At 45.3% G+C, this 15,918-nt stretch overlaps 1 protein-coding gene across 1 annotated transcript in view; it reads left to right on the forward strand.

Moving 5' to 3' along the window:
* SIDL (SIDL trafficking protein particle complex subunit 10) overlaps window positions 1–15,918 on the forward strand; it is a 578,423-nt gene that overhangs the window by 292,312 nt on the left and 270,193 nt on the right. The gene's annotated exons all lie outside the window — the stretch shown is intronic.

Consider the following 15,918-nt stretch of genomic DNA (forward strand, 5'->3'; position numbering starts at 1 on the left):
TGTTTTTTTTTCACTGCACAACACTGCAAATTCCCGTGTGGTCTAGTGGAGAAGTTCTAGGCGTCTAATCACTGTCAGAGTCTGAGAGTAGATCATACAGATGATATACGTGTGCGTCGCTGGGTCATGGTGATGGCGTACCCACTGCAGACGACTCTGAAGAGAGGCGCAAACTCACGTCGTGTGGTGACTCCACCATGCCTGATGTGCTGGGCTGTGGCTTGGAGCATGAGGGCCTGTCTTGGGGAGGCAATGGAGTGGAGCCAGGGCAGGGCATAGCGGTGGTCAAGGGCCTGAAATAGCTGTCAATGGTTGATTGATGCAAGGAACGACGATTTTGAAGATTAATGATGCGCTGCCTGAAACCGTGCACTTCCTCCACAAGTCCCAAGGGCCCCATCTCCCTGTCGCAGTCCGGGTGCTCCAGGTAGTCGAGAACGAACTCTAGGTGTTCCCAGAGTGCACTCAGCTTGGGGATGGCTGGAGTAGTGTCCTGCTGAGAGGAGTCCGCATCATCGTCGCCGTCCTCGTTGGAATCTTCAAGCTGGGTACTGACACCTGCAACTGAAGATGCGATCTCGATATCAGACAATGTCTGATACCCGGTATCGCCCTCGTCGTCATCCAACCACTCACGCACTTCGTCCACATCAACATCGTTGCCATGTGCACGTAGACGTGCATGGAAGTCATCCACGTCAGAACCTAGGAAATCGTACTCCACATCCGTTCCGAGAAGCAGACGAGACCAACCATTTTCTAGAGTATTGACAGGGATTTCTTTCCATGCACTGACCCAGTTGTAGATGGCAGACTTGATGTTGTAGCAACAAAGGTTTTCCAGAGTCTGCTGGCCTCGCTCGTCCCGTCCCTCCCTGCGCTCGTCTTCATCCTCGAGAACAACCATCACCTTGTCCAGGAACTTCCGTCGGTATAGGAGCTTCGTTGCCACGATCACTCCTTGGTCCATTGGTTGGATGAGAGCAGTAGTATTAGTTGGAAGAAACATGCACCTAATGCGCCCATTCTCAGCCACCAACTCCTTGTTGCATGGGTGGGCAAGTGCATTGTCTAGGAAAAAGGAGGGCCTTTACCTGGTCGCGTGGGATTCCCAGTTTCCCCGTCTGGTAATGTATGACCTCCTTGACGAAATGGCGGTGGAACCAGTCTTTGAAGATCTGGGCTGCAAACCATGCCTTCGAGGAATGGTACCAGACGACAGGAAGGACATGCATCACCCCACGAAGACACCGAGGCTGCTTTGCAAGGCCAAAAGTAACGGGCTTGAGCCGGTGCATGCCGTTAACATTGGCACAACACAAATCAGATATCCGTTGCTTGGAGAGCTTGAGGCCAGGTACACGCTTCTCTGTCTCCTTGGCTAGAGTGTTCATAGGCAAAGAGCGATAGAATTAGCCAGTTTCGTCAGCACTGTAGACTTGACCGAGAATTAGGCCCTCCCTGTCGATCAAGCGCTTCACCTTCTGCCGAAACTCGTCTACTCCATCCTCGTTGGCGTCCAGAGCTTCGCCATGAGACTTACAGTTGGTAAGGCCGTGTCGTAACTTGAATGCGGAGCCAACCTTCGGATGCCTTGAAGTCTAGGGCGTCGTGAAGCCTTGCGAACTTCTCAGCAGCAGCTTTCAGCTCCGTGCCTCGCACTATCACACCAGCAGCATATTGCTGTCGATACCAAATCAACATAGAGCGGTCGACTTCTGCTTAATTGGGAGAATACATCTTCTTCCTCTCCACGTTGCGTTTGCTTTTCGATGAGAAGTCAGCCGTGTACTGCATGAGTTTGTCGCGGGATTTCTTTATATCAGACAAAGTAGATCGGGCCAAGTTGAATTCACGAAGGATGCGTGAGGAAGACCATCCCACATCCACCTTGTCCAATAAATCCCTCTTCTTCTCCAGAGTCAAAACCACTCTCTTCCTCTTCTCAGGCGGCGGGGCCATCATCACACACATGAAGGAGAGGCACGAGAGCAGCATGAGAGCCTGCAGTAGGTAAGGCACCGCCACAAAAGCGAGCACGTGGGCGGCCTTGACGATGAGCGTGCACACACAACAAGAGACGTGCGGTAAGTGGGGAGGATGCAGGGGCACTCTAGAGGATGTCGGCGGAACAACGCACCAGAACACAGCTGGCCCGCGCTGTGCACGCCAAGTTCAATTTACAGGTGGGAGGAAGTTGGATTTTTTTCGTATTTTTTGCAGTTTTTGGCCCATTTTGGGAATATTGGATCCCAGGCTGAAAATGTCCTGTTGTTGGGGAATTCCGTAAATTGGGCGTCCGGATACTACGGGGAGTACTGTGTATATATATATATATATATATATATATGTATATATATATATATATATATATATATACAGTAACCCCTCCAATATCCGGATCAATAGAGCCATCGGTAGGTTCGGATATTGGTTTCGTCCGGATATTGGGCCCCAGCTTATGGACTTGTACTTACGGACCCTAACACAGAGAAACACCTATACAACTCCCTCCGGACATGCATAGCACCTATTTAACACCCAAATCACACCAATAAGGCACATAAATGACTGAAATAAATGCAATAGAAACATAAAATGTGGGTTTAGAAGTATGTTCATACATTAATAAACATTCTGGTACTTATGGACTCTAACCGAACCTAACCTAACCGAACCTAACCGAACTCTGAAAAACACATTCCTACTGCACATGCATGAGGTAAGTTTAGTATGGAAAGAAGTACAGTATGACACTTTCTGGTAAGTATAGTATGGGAAAAAGTACAATATGAAATATTCTGGTAAATATAGTATGGGAAATAGTACAACATGAAACATTTTGGCTACTTACAGCAAGTCCCTGGCCACCTCGATGAATAACCGCCTCCTCTCGGACTCTGACAGTAAGAACGATTTCCTGAAGCACTTGCACTACACTCTTCCTGAAGTCTTGCACTGAACTTAGTCACTAACACACAGAAGTCCGTTCTTTTCACAGTGTTCACTTTAGTCCAAATAATGTTCCATTAAATTTAAGTGTTGCACATTAACTTTTCCCAAGTTTTTTTAAGTTTCCAAAGCCAAAACAAAGAAGGTTAGTTATGTTAAATTTCTTTTCTACTTAGTCTTTTCTCCCAACTTGAAAACCTTAACACAACACACCGTTTTTTTCACTGCACAACACTCAAAATTCCCGTGTGGTCTAGTGGAGAAGTTCTTGCTGTTTATTCACTGTCAGAGCCCGAGAGTATCACTGGCAGGCGTCCAAGGGGTGCATCGGTGGGTAGTGGTGATGGCGTACCGACTACAGAAGACTCTGAAGACAGCCGGAAACTCACGTCGAGCGGTGACTCCACTGTAGCTGATGTGCTGGGCTGTGGCTCGGAGCATGAGGGCCTATCTTGGGGAGGCAACGGAGTGGAACCAGGGCTTGGCACAGCGGGGGTCACGGGCCTGAAAAAACTGTCAATCGTTGACTGACGCAAGGACCGACGATTCTGGCGATTGATGATGCGCTGCCGGAAAGCATGCACTTCCTCCACGAGTCCCAAGGGCCCCATCTACCTGTCGCAGTCTGGGTGTTCCAGGTAGTCTAGGACAAACTCTAGATGTTCCCGGAGTGCGCTCAGCTTGGGGATGGCTGGAGTAGTGTCCCGCTGGGCGGAGTCTGCATCATCATCGCCTTCGTCGTCGGAATCTTCAAGTTCGGGACTGACACCAGCAACCGAAGACGCGATCTCGATATCAGACAACGTCTGATACCCAGGATCGCCCTCGTCGTCGTCCAACCACTCACGAACATCGTCCACATCAACATCGTCGCCGTGCGTACGTAGACGTGCATGGAAGTCATCCATGTCAAACCCTAGGAAATCGTACTCCACATCTGTTCCGAGAAGCAGACGAGACCAACCATTTTCAAGAGTTTTCACAGGGACTTCCTTCCATGCACTAGCCCAGTTGTACAGCGCAGACTTGATGTTGTAGCGGCGAAGGTTTTCCAAAGTCCGCTTGCCTCGATTGTCACGTCCTTCCCTGCGCTCGTCCATCTAGAATAAAGATTTTTTTTTTTTTTTTTTTTTTTTTTTTTTTTTTTTTAAATAACCCGCCCCGTCCTGGAGACGTGAATTCACGTCCTCACATGATGTGCACTCATATCCCGGAGACGTAAATTAACGCGGCAACATTGCAAGGTCCCTAATTTGCACAATTTTCAATTTTCGCGAGTGATTTTTGGCACGTATACACGGGACACCTTCCTCTACAAGATGCCAGGCAGGGACAATGCCTTACCTAGCATGACCTCCTTTCCCCCCCCCCCTGCATGACCTTTTCTCAGCAATTCACCTGTTATCAGTGACCTGGCCAGTAAAGCCATGTCATGCCACGGTACGAAATTCAGGGCCAGAGTGATTCCCCAATTGATGACAATGTGGAGGACAAACATTAGGGGAAGAAACAGTCAGAAATGATGATCAGGTAATGTGGCAAAAAAAGGTCAGGAATGGTGATGAGTTAATGAGTGAAACAATGCTTATAATGCCTATATTACCGTTTGAAAACCAATATACTTTCGTACTACATATAAATTCGTACCAAATAAATAAATAAATACCGTTTATGAGTGGTGTAGAATAGTTTTCCTCCCATAGAGCTCGTTTTCTTTGCAGCCAGCCTGATAGAAAACCCTGTAAGGTAAGGAGGTACTCCTACCTGGATTGAGTATTTTAAACCTCAGGTGAGTGATTTCTCTATGAATTTGCGATGTTTCTCACCAAAAGCGGATGTTTGAGCCAAAAAAAAAAAAAAGGTCCAAAAATGTCGGGACTGGGGCGTACCACTGCCCAGAAAACATCGGGATGGGGCGGGTTAAGCATTATGCTAAAACAAGCATTCATAAATCAACACAGCTAAGATTATGGAATGTGAACGTGTTTACAAGCGATCAGCTGTTGCGGCAGCACATTGTGTTGGTCCACACACGCACATATGGCCTGCCTTTCGCCATGCTTCTTCCACTTTCACTTTTACTCTCAATTTTCGCTTTCATAATGGTACTATACTGTATTTTTCATTAGCTATTTGAAATAGATTTTCACCCACCTTTACTGAGGCAAGCCTTCCTCTGAAGAAGTAGATCCAACCTCGGCCAGATCACAATCCACGTCACTGTCTGGTAGTGAATCAGACAGGTGGGAAGCACAGGACGATGCCCGCTCCCCAGGCGTAGATGGGCTAGCTTCACCAGGTGCTGAAGCAATGGCAAATAACCAACTTGTGAAATATTAGCATATTAGGCTATGCTACATATGAAACCCACACAGTTTGATGTCCATTTTTCCATATTGTACAATAAAAACAGCTTCTTACACAGTTTCATAACAGTCTCCTGATAATGGACTGTAGAATGAATCAGATTTCTTCTGTTGCTGTGACATCATCATCTGATCCAGCACCTTAGAATATGTCGATGCAGCCCTATTCGATGCCTCGATCACGTTCATACTGCGCTTCATATCAGGGTCATGTTGAAGTGCAGACTGGGTGGTAGAAGTGATGTGCTGCATGAACTCCTCGAGCGTAGGAATTGTCAGTTCTTTCATGGATGTCTGGGGCGTATCTGGTGATGCTTCTTCTTCCTCTTGCTTCTTTGCAATTTCTACCATCTCTACAACTTCATCAGAAGTAAGAGGTTCCTCCATACTGTCGAGCAGCTCTTGCACATCACTCTTTTCCAGGTTAGTAAAACTGGAATCACCTCTCACTTCCTTACTTAGCCTCAGAATGTCTTGCACTTCCATATCGTCATCAAAGCCTTTGAAATCATTGACAGCAGCAGGCCACAAATTGCGCCACACTCCATTTAGTGCACTTTCTGTCACATTATTCCAAGTAAGGGATATGTTTGCTATTGTATCTTTGACAGTGTAGGTCTTCCAAAACTTGTTTGCAGTCATGTCCACGTTTTTATGCATGGATTCAGCCATTTGCTTCATTGTATACTTTAGGTAATTTTGTTTGAACAAGGCAATAACACCTTGATCAAGTGACTGAATCAGTGAGGTCACATTTGGACGAAAGAAGACCAACTGCATGTCCTTCCTTACGGTGCACAAGTGTTTGGAGTAGTTGGATTCATTGTCCAGCAGAATCAAGGCCTTGTTACTTTAGTTATATTTTTTGTTAGTATTTTCAATGAATAGAATAGCATGGCTGAGGTACCATTCATCAGTGTCTGATGTCATCCATGCCTTCTTATTAGACCTCCAAATCACAAGAAGTTTGGGAAGGAGCACATTTTTTGGAGCACACGGTCTAGCTGAGTGGTGGATTACGAGTGGCTTCATCCGTGCAGTGCCTGATGGATTGGCCATGAAAGGAATAGTGAGCCTGTCCGTACATGGTTTAAGTCCAGGTACCTTTTCTTCATTTTTCATTAAATATGTTTTTTGGGGGATCCTTTTCCAGTACAGTCCTGTTTCATCACAGTTCCACACTTGGCACACTTTGAGTATTCATTTTCCTCCACAAGCTTACTCAGCGCTTTTTTCATTTCCTTGGCAACCTGAGCATCGGCAGGTACGGCTTCACCCGTCAGTGTCACGTTCCTTAGCCCTGTTCTCTTGATAAATTCATGAAGCCAGCCGGTACTGGCACTGATTTTACTATCTTTAATGGATTTACCTTCCATTTCATGTAACCGAGACTGTGTTTCGTAGGCTTGTGTTTGCAGCACGGGGCCTGTGAGAGGAAGTTTTCGGCGTTGCATATCTTCCACCCATAACTTCAGTGCATCTTCCATCTCACCATACATGCATGACTACAGGTGGAGTTTTCCCTTTGAATTGTCTGGTGAAGCATAGGCTTCTCTAATTTTCTTCTCATTGAGCTTGATAGAGCGAACAGAGCTCTCCGACAATCCAAACTGCTGCCCTACCATCGACGCTCCATTTCCTTTCTTTAGGGCATCCAGCACTTTTATTTTCTATTCATTTGTAATGGAATGCCTTGATTTCTTGGCAGGGGTAGATAATGATGTTGTTGATGGCCTTTTAGACATAGTGGTGGTGAGTAGTGCACATGAGGCAGGAGAAAGTCACAGGGTGGTGTGTCTTCTCGCTATAGAGTCACCACTTGAAATGAGGAGAAACAACAGGTGGTGGGTGGCAGGTGGCGGGCAGCCTTGTGGGACACTTAGAGAGACGTTTAGCAGGAAACAGTACAGATGTTGGTGAGGGAAAACAAAACGCGCCAGATTCAACTTGCTTAAAATCAGAAGGATTCGCTTTAAATTGATATTATGGCCCTAATTGTGGGTACCGATTTAAATTGATATTTTTAAATCGATTTGCTTTAAATCGACGTTCTATTGTATATACAGTATATATATATTCATCATTCATCATTCAATCCTACATTGCCCCATGAGCATAGGAGCCCAGGGCTAGGCAAATTGGTCCTGACATTTAAGATGAGAGTGACCAGCCTCACTCATCCCTGAGTGGCATTACATGAGCAATAAACCCCAGCCACTCCTTGGATATAAACCTTCATCGGCTCAATCTGACTGGAACGCCATAATTACCTACTATACCACCAGGTGCCAAAATTTGCTTATATGGTTACCACCCAGCATAGTAAATGGTTTCCCGGTGTACAGGAAACCATATGGCATATCACTCAGTGTAGAGCCACCCACAGGCAGAAGGAAGAGGAAAGAATGAAGGAAAGAAAGACAAAAGAGGGAATGTAAAGTCACCCTTAAGCAGAAGGTCGCGGATAGAATGAAGGAAAGAAAGACAGAAGAGGATGGAAGGAAAGAAGGATGAAGGAGAGGAAAGGGCAGATCTTTGGGAGCAACACTACATCGAGTGAATGCTATATATGTATATATATATTTATACATATATATTTATATTGGTATATACTGTGTATATACAGTATATAGTATAGTGTATATATATATATATATATATATATATATATATATATATATATATATATATATATATATATATATTAGTAATCCTTCTAATATCCGAACACCCACTATCCGAACATCCCCACTAACCGGACATAATCGTCCCGGGATCCAATATTCCCAAAATGGTCCGAAAACCACAAAAACTTCGAAAAAAAAAAAAAAGATTTTTTTCCACCCGTAATTTGAACTTGGCGCACGGGGCGCGGGACAGCTTTGTTGTGGCGCGTCATTCCTCTGACGTCCACTAGAGCGCCTCTGCATCCTCCCTACTTTCCGCCCGTCTCTCGTCGCGAGTGAACGCTCTTTGTCATGGCTGCTCATGTGCTCGCTTTTGTGGTGGTGCCTTACCTGCTGCAGGGACTCCTGCTGCTCTCTTGCCTCTCCTTCGTGTGTGTGATGATGGCCCTGCCGCCTGAGAAGAGGAAGAGAGTGGTGTTGATTCTGGAGAAGAAACGGGAGATATTGGAGAAAGTAGAAGCGGGGTGGTCTTCTTCACGCATTCTCCGCGAGTTTAACCTGGCCCGATCTACTTTGTTTGACGTTAAGAGATCCCGAGACAAACTCATGCAGTACACGGCTGACTTCTCGTCAAGAAGCAAACGCAACATGGAGAGGAAGGTGATGTTTACTCCCAAGTTTGCTGAAGTTGACCGCTCCACGTTGATTTGGTATCAACTGCAACCTGCTGCTGGTGTGATGGTACATTGTACAGAGCTGAAGGCTGCTGCTGAGAAGTTCGCCAGGCTTCACGACGCCCTAGACTTCAAGGCATCCGAGGGTTGGCTCTTCGCGTTTAAGTTACGGCATGGCTTTACCAACCATAAGGCTCATGGTGAAGCTTTGGACGCCAACGAGGATGGAGTTGACGAGTTTCGGCACAAGGTGAAGGGCTTGATCAACAGGGAGGGCCTCACTCTTGGTCAAGTCTACAACACTGACGAAACTGGTTTATTCTATCGCTCTTTGCCAACGAACACTCTAGCTGAGGAGACGGAGAAGAGTGTACCTGGCCGCAAGCTCTCCAAGGAACGGATATCTGCTTTGTGTTGTGCCAATGCTAACGGCATGCACCGGCTTAAGCCCGTTATTGTTGGCCGTGCAAAGCAGCCTCGGTGTCTTCGTGGGGTGATGGATGTCCTTCCTGTCGTCTGGTACCATTCTTTGAAGGCATGGTTCACAGCTGTGATCTTCAAAGACTGGTTCCACCGCCATTTCATCAAGGAGGTTATACATTACCAGACAGAGAAACTGGGAATCCCATGTGACCTGGTAAAGGCCCTCCTTCTCCTCTATAATGCACCTGCCCACCCATGCGACAAGGACTTGGTGGCTGAGAATGGGCGCATTAGGTGCATGTTTCTGCCACCTAATACTACTGCTCTCATCCAACCAATGGACCAAGGAGTGATCGTGGCAACGAAGCTCCTATAGCGCTGGAAGTTCCTGGACAAGGTGATAGTTGTTCTCGAGGACGAGGACAAGCGCAGGGAGGGACGGGACACGCGAGGCCAGCGGACTTTGGAAAACCTTCGCCGCTACAACATCAAGTCTGCAATCTACAACTGGGCCAGTGCATGGAAGGAAATCCCTGTCAATACTCTAGAAAATGGTTGGACTCGTCTGCTTCTCGGAACGGATGTGGAGTACGATTTCCTAGGTTTTGACGTGGATGACTTCCATGCACGTCTATGTACGCATGGCGACGACGTTGATATGGACGACGTGCGTGAGTGGTTGGATGACAACGAGGGTGATCCTGGGTATCAGACGTTGTCTGATATCGAGATCGCATCTTCAGTTGCAGGTGTCAGTACCCAGCTTGAAGATTCCGATGAGGACGGTGACGATGATGCGGACTCCTCTCAGGCTGACACATCTCCAGCCATCCTCAAGCTGAGCATACTCCGGGAACACCTAGAGTTCGTTCTGGACTACCTGGAACACCCGGACTGCGACAGGGAGATGGGGCCCTTGGGATTTGTGGAGGAAGTGTGTGCTTTCAGGCAGCACATCATAAATCGTCAGAATCGTTGTTCCTTGTGTCAGTCAACCATTGACAGTTTTTTCAGGCCCGTGACCCCCGCTGTGCCCAGCCCTGGCTCCACTCCGTTGCCTCCCCAAGACAGGCCCTCATGCTCCGAGCCACAGCCCAGCACATCAACCACGATGGAGTCACTGCTCACCGTGAGTTTGCGTCTGTCTTCAGAGTCATCTGCAGTGGGTACGCCATCACCACGACCCAGTGACGCACCCCTAGGTCACCTCCCTGTGATACTCTCAGACTCTGAGAGTGATTAGATGGCAAGAACTTCTCCACTAGACCACACGGGAATTTACAGTGTTGTCTATCTCTATCTATCTATTGCCAGACGCCTCATTCCCGTTTGGGGTAGCCACAAACAAATTGCCTCCACGTCGCCCTGTCCCCCGCCATTTCACTGCCCTGCTCCCAACTCACCCCCCCCCCTCACACCCCTCCACCCCACCCCTCCATCTCATCCTCGGCCCCCCCCTCCCTCTTCCCCCCTCCACCCCATTCACATACACTCTCCTCATCAGTCTTTCACCCTCCATCCTCTCCACATGGCCAAACCACCTCAGTGTGTTCCTCATAACGCTTCCTATCACATCCACATCCACACCACAACGCTCCTTTATATCCTCATTCGTCAGCCTGTCTCTCCATGTGACTCCACAGGCTCCTCTAAAATAACTCTTTTCCACTGCTCTCATTCTTGACTTGTGTCCTTCCAACAACGTCCAAGTTTCATTTCCATACGTTAGAGTTGGTATCACAATGCTATTCTGTAGTAACTTTTTCACTTCCATGCTCAATTCCCTGTTTCTTATCACTGCCTTCAAAGAACCAGCAACCTTTCTTCCCTGCTGTACCCTTTCAAGCACTTCACCCTCCAAACCTCCATCCTTACTCATCACACTACCCAAGTACATAAACGTACTCACATTTTCTAATTCCTCACCATCCAACCTCGCTGTACATTCACTGACTTCACCTCTCTCAAAGACCATCACTTTACTCTTCCCTACATTCACCTTTAGATTCCGTTTCTTACACACTCTCCCAAACTCATCCACCAAGCCTTGCAGCTCCCCTTCGTCTTCACTCAACAACACAGAATCATCTGCAGACAACACTACAGGGAGTTTCCAAACACTATCCTCTCTCACCAGGGCCACTCCAACATCTACTACCTACAGTGTTGTGCAGCGAAAAAAACAGTGCATTGTGCTAAGGATTTACAGTTGTGGGTGAAAAGACAAACAATTTTTGGACTAAATTTAACGTAAATAAACTTGTGTGTTTTTGGTTTAGAAAATGGTTATAAGAGTGGAATGACTTAAAGTGCAGAGTGCAACACTTATTAAGATACAATGGAGCATAAGTTAGACAAGAGTGCGCACTGTGAAGAGAATGGACTTCTGAGTGCGAATGACTAAGTTCAGTGCAAGACTTCATGAACAGTGTACTGCAAGTGCTTCACGAAATCCTTCTTACTGTCAGAGTCTGAGAGGAGGCTGTTATTCATCGAGATGGCCATGGACATGCTGTAAGTAGGCAGAATGTTTCATACTGTACTCTACTGTATTTTCCATACTATACTTACCTCAGACACCTCATTTCACTCTTTTATGTCCCTTATTGGTGTGAATATGCTGTGTCTTAGATGCTATGCATGTGCAGTAGGGAGGTGTTTTTCTGAATTAGGCTAGGTTAGGGTCCATAACTACCAGTCCAGGAGCCAGGGACTTGTAAGTACCCAGAACCTTTAATATTGTATGAACCTACCTCAAAAACCTCATTTTATGCTGCTTTTGCATTTACTTCAGTCTTTTATATCCCTTATTGGTGTGATTTGGGTCTTAAATAGGTGCTATGCATGTCCAGAGGGAGTTGTATAGGTGTTTTTCTGAGTTAGGGTCCATAAGTACAAGTCCAGAAGCTGGTGCCCAATATCCGGACTGGACCACTATCCGAACCTGCCTATGGCTCTATTACGTCAGATATTGGAGATTTTACTGTATGTATATATATATATATATATATATATATATATATATATATATATACATAAAGTGGGCTCGCACAGTACGCAGGATCACTGTGCATGAATTGCATAGTACACGAGAGACCAAAAATGATAACCATAAATCTTCAAATGTGTGAGTTTAGCCCACAACACGCCAGGCAGAGGCAAGAAGTGGCGCAGAACCTCTATTTTTCCAGAGTACACAACCCCCCTTCCCGCACGACATGCCTATCATGCCTTAGAGGCTCGTTGGGAAAGTGCTCAAGAAGAGTCTATGGTAAGATCTCGCCAATAACGACTTCGTCTGTAATATTTTTGACAATAATGATAAGTTAGAATAGATACCCAGTTTCCATAATAACGTTTGAATTCACTTGAATGATGGTTATTTCGCGAATGCCAGGTTGTTATACTGCCAGTAGATCCATAACAATATGAGGAATGAAACAGACAAACAAGAAGAGATGAAGGAAATTGCCAAAAATGTGAGCAGTAGCGAGGAGGAGGTGGAGGATCCTCCCCTCACCACCTCACCTGACTCACCCACTGCCGTCCCCTCCACCCCCACTTCCCCACCTGACTCACCAGCCGCCTCCCCTTCGACCTCCACAGCCCCCCCTGACTCACCTTCTTCACCTGGCATACCTGCAACCCCACCATAATGACTGTTGCTGCATTTTGGAGAAGTATAGCATTCAACAGGCCATAAATTTCTTCATCAAAGCCTGGAATAATACAACACTGACAACTGTTAAACACGCGTGGTGCAGTGGGTGGTGTGGTGGGGGCACTTTTAAGTGTATTGCCATGCTTCAGAACCCCTGCTGTGTAAGTCCATCAGGCCTGTTGTCTACTGTTTTTAAGGTGACTGACCATATATTTTTTTTAATTTTAGCTGTATCTATGGTATATGTCTTAAAAATTTTCCCTTTATTATATCTCCAAGGTTAAAAAAATATCAAGGTTTAAGGGAGTCCCACCCATACATTATTTTTCCCATAAGATTATGTATTCACAGTGCATGAGGTCGTGGACCGCCCATCCACTCGCGCACTGTGCGAGCCCACTGTATACATACATATATACAGGTAACTCGCACGGAACACGAGGGTTTCGTTCCTACCGTGCCGTGTTAGGTGCGAAATCGCGTATATTTAAACTACTCCGTATTTTGCTCCCTAGACCCCCCAAATGTGTTGTTTTGCTGTTATCTGTCACTAGAAAGCACTTTAAGTGGTTAGAAGGTTTATTTAATGTTATAACTCACAAATACAGTACTCCTGAGCAAAACTTCAACACACAAATACTGTACGTAAACACAAGGAAACATTCCGACGCCGATCATAGGTATTCATATAAATCAGGTTAACTGGTACCAGTGCTTTAACTTACAAGTACATACCAGAACAGTACATATTTAACTTAGAAATGCAGTACTGTGATATCGAATGATTTCAGTACATAATCTGTTAGGAATGGCTGGAAAAAAAAAAAATGATATGAATACATTTTCACCTTTTTGATATATGTTTATGGTAGTTTCGAGTTATTTTTTACGTTATCGTTGTGCCCATGCTTGGAAAAGGGAGTGAAAGAGTTGAATTTTCAGTCCTAAATGAGAAACCTGCACGTCCTCCAAGGCTAGACTCTGCCACGGGAGAATAAAGTGGAGGGTCAGTCCGATTAGCAATAAGGAAGTTGTGTCACAACTTCCAGCTCCCACACCACGAGAATGGCTAAAAATAGAATCGTAATGCAGTTTCAGAACTAACAATAAGTCTAATTATTACGAATACAGATACAAAGCAGAAATAAATACGTTTACAGACAGGGAAAACGTATTTCTTCTGTCATAACATGTTCATCTTTCTCCATCATTTTACGTTCATCTTTATCATTTTACCTTGTTATTTTCGCAATATATATTGCTGTCTCGTAAACAGGGTGGTTGTTTGTGTTTTGCAAGGGAGGAAAAAGGTTGTATTTTCTGTCTGGGTCGAGATAATGGGTGTAACTATGTGTGGTTAGGCATGGCCACGAGGGAAAAAATCGTACATCCACTCATCACGATAGCCGGTGGTAAACTGACAGATGATACATGAGACGGTGAAGTCAAGGTCATGTCCCAGATTTTCGTTCACTTCCCGAAAGTTTTCACAGTTTTCTACAAGTTGCAAACCATTACAGCAAACCTGAGCAAATAGGTAAAGATACCAAGACAAAAATGTATTTTTCTCTTATTATAAGTCTTTAACGAACAAACAAACAAAAAAAAAAGGCAATATTCCGACGCCGATCATGGGTAATCATATAAATCAGGTTAACTGGTTACAAGGCTTTATTTAATGCTTTAATTGCTTACAAGTACATACCAGAACAGTAAATATTTAACTTACAAATACAGTACTGTAGAAAAGCAGTACAGTAAGAGTTTAACGAACAAACAAAAAAGGCAATATTCCGACGCCGATCATGGGTAATCATATAATTCGGGTTATCTGGTTACAAGGCTTTATTTAATGATTTAACTTTATTTAAGTGCTTACAAGTACAGTACATACGAGAACAGTAAATATTTAACTTACAAATACTGAACAGCACTGTGGAAAAAACGAACAAATAAAAAAGGCAATATTCTGACGCCTATCAGGTAAACTGGTTATAAGACTTTATTTCTTGCTTTAACGTTATTTAATAGTACTTTAAGTTGCACATAAACTTACCAGAACAGTACAGTACTGTAAATATTTAACTTACAAATACTGTGCTACTGTACTCAGGAATGTCTCACTCACTGAATAATTTCCCGCCTAGATCGTCACGTAATCAAAACAAACCGCGCGCTGCGGTGACGTTCGAGGATTTGATCTTTCAAAGGCCTCTCCTGCGTTAATTTGTAGTTTTCATAATGGTTTTTTATTCTTTCGTTGTCTTATATGTATCCCAGCCCTTACCGTGTATAATTGCGAGCGCGTTCCGGGAGATCGTGTTCCGTGCGAGTTACCTGTATATATATATATATATATATATATATATATATATATATATATATGTATATATATATATATATATATTTATATATATACACATAGGTGAAATTTGGTGGTGACCATCATCCATATACTTGATGTAATGCTGCCTACTTCTTCCTTCCATCCATCCATCATCCAATCCTATGCCGCCCCATGAGAAGCATAGGAGCCCGGGGCTTATCAAGTTGGTCCTGACGTTTAAGATGAGAGTGACCAGCCTCACTCATCCCTGAGTGGCATTATGTGAGCAATAAACCCCAACCTATCTATATATAGCCCAACGCCCTAATCCCGCAAAGGGTGGCCGCAGACAAAATGCCTCCAATTCGCTCTGTCACCCACCATTTCACTACCCTCCCCCCAACTCACCCCCCCCCTCCCTCATATACCTCTCAACTCCATCCCTCCACCTCATCCTCGGTCTGCCTCTCCCTCTCCCTCCCTCCACCTCACCTACATACACCCTCTTAGTCAGTCTTTCATTCTCCATTCTCTTCACATGTCCAAACCACCTCAGTGTATTTCTCCTAATCTTCTCAACCACATCCACGTCCACCCCACAGCGTTCCTTCACTTCTTCGTTCGTCAACCTGTCCCTCCACGCCACTGCACATGCTCCTCTCAAGTAACTCATTTCCACTGCTCTCACTCTTGACTTGTTCCCCTCTTGCAAAGTCCATGCCTCGCTTCCGTACGTCAGGGTAGGGATCACAATACTATCATGCAGTGACTTCTTAACTTCCATACTCACCTCCCTATTTCTCATCACTGCTTTCAGTGTACCAACAACCTTCCTTCCCTGCTGTACCCTTTCATGCACTTCATCCCCCAAAGTTCCATCCTTACTCAT

This window comes from Coenobita brevimanus, chromosome 62, assembly GCF_032717465.1.
Source record: "Coenobita brevimanus isolate Jiangsu-jjx chromosome 62, ASM3271746v2, whole genome shotgun sequence".
In the NCBI taxonomy this organism is placed as follows: domain Eukaryota; kingdom Metazoa; phylum Arthropoda; class Malacostraca; order Decapoda; family Coenobitidae; genus Coenobita; species Coenobita brevimanus.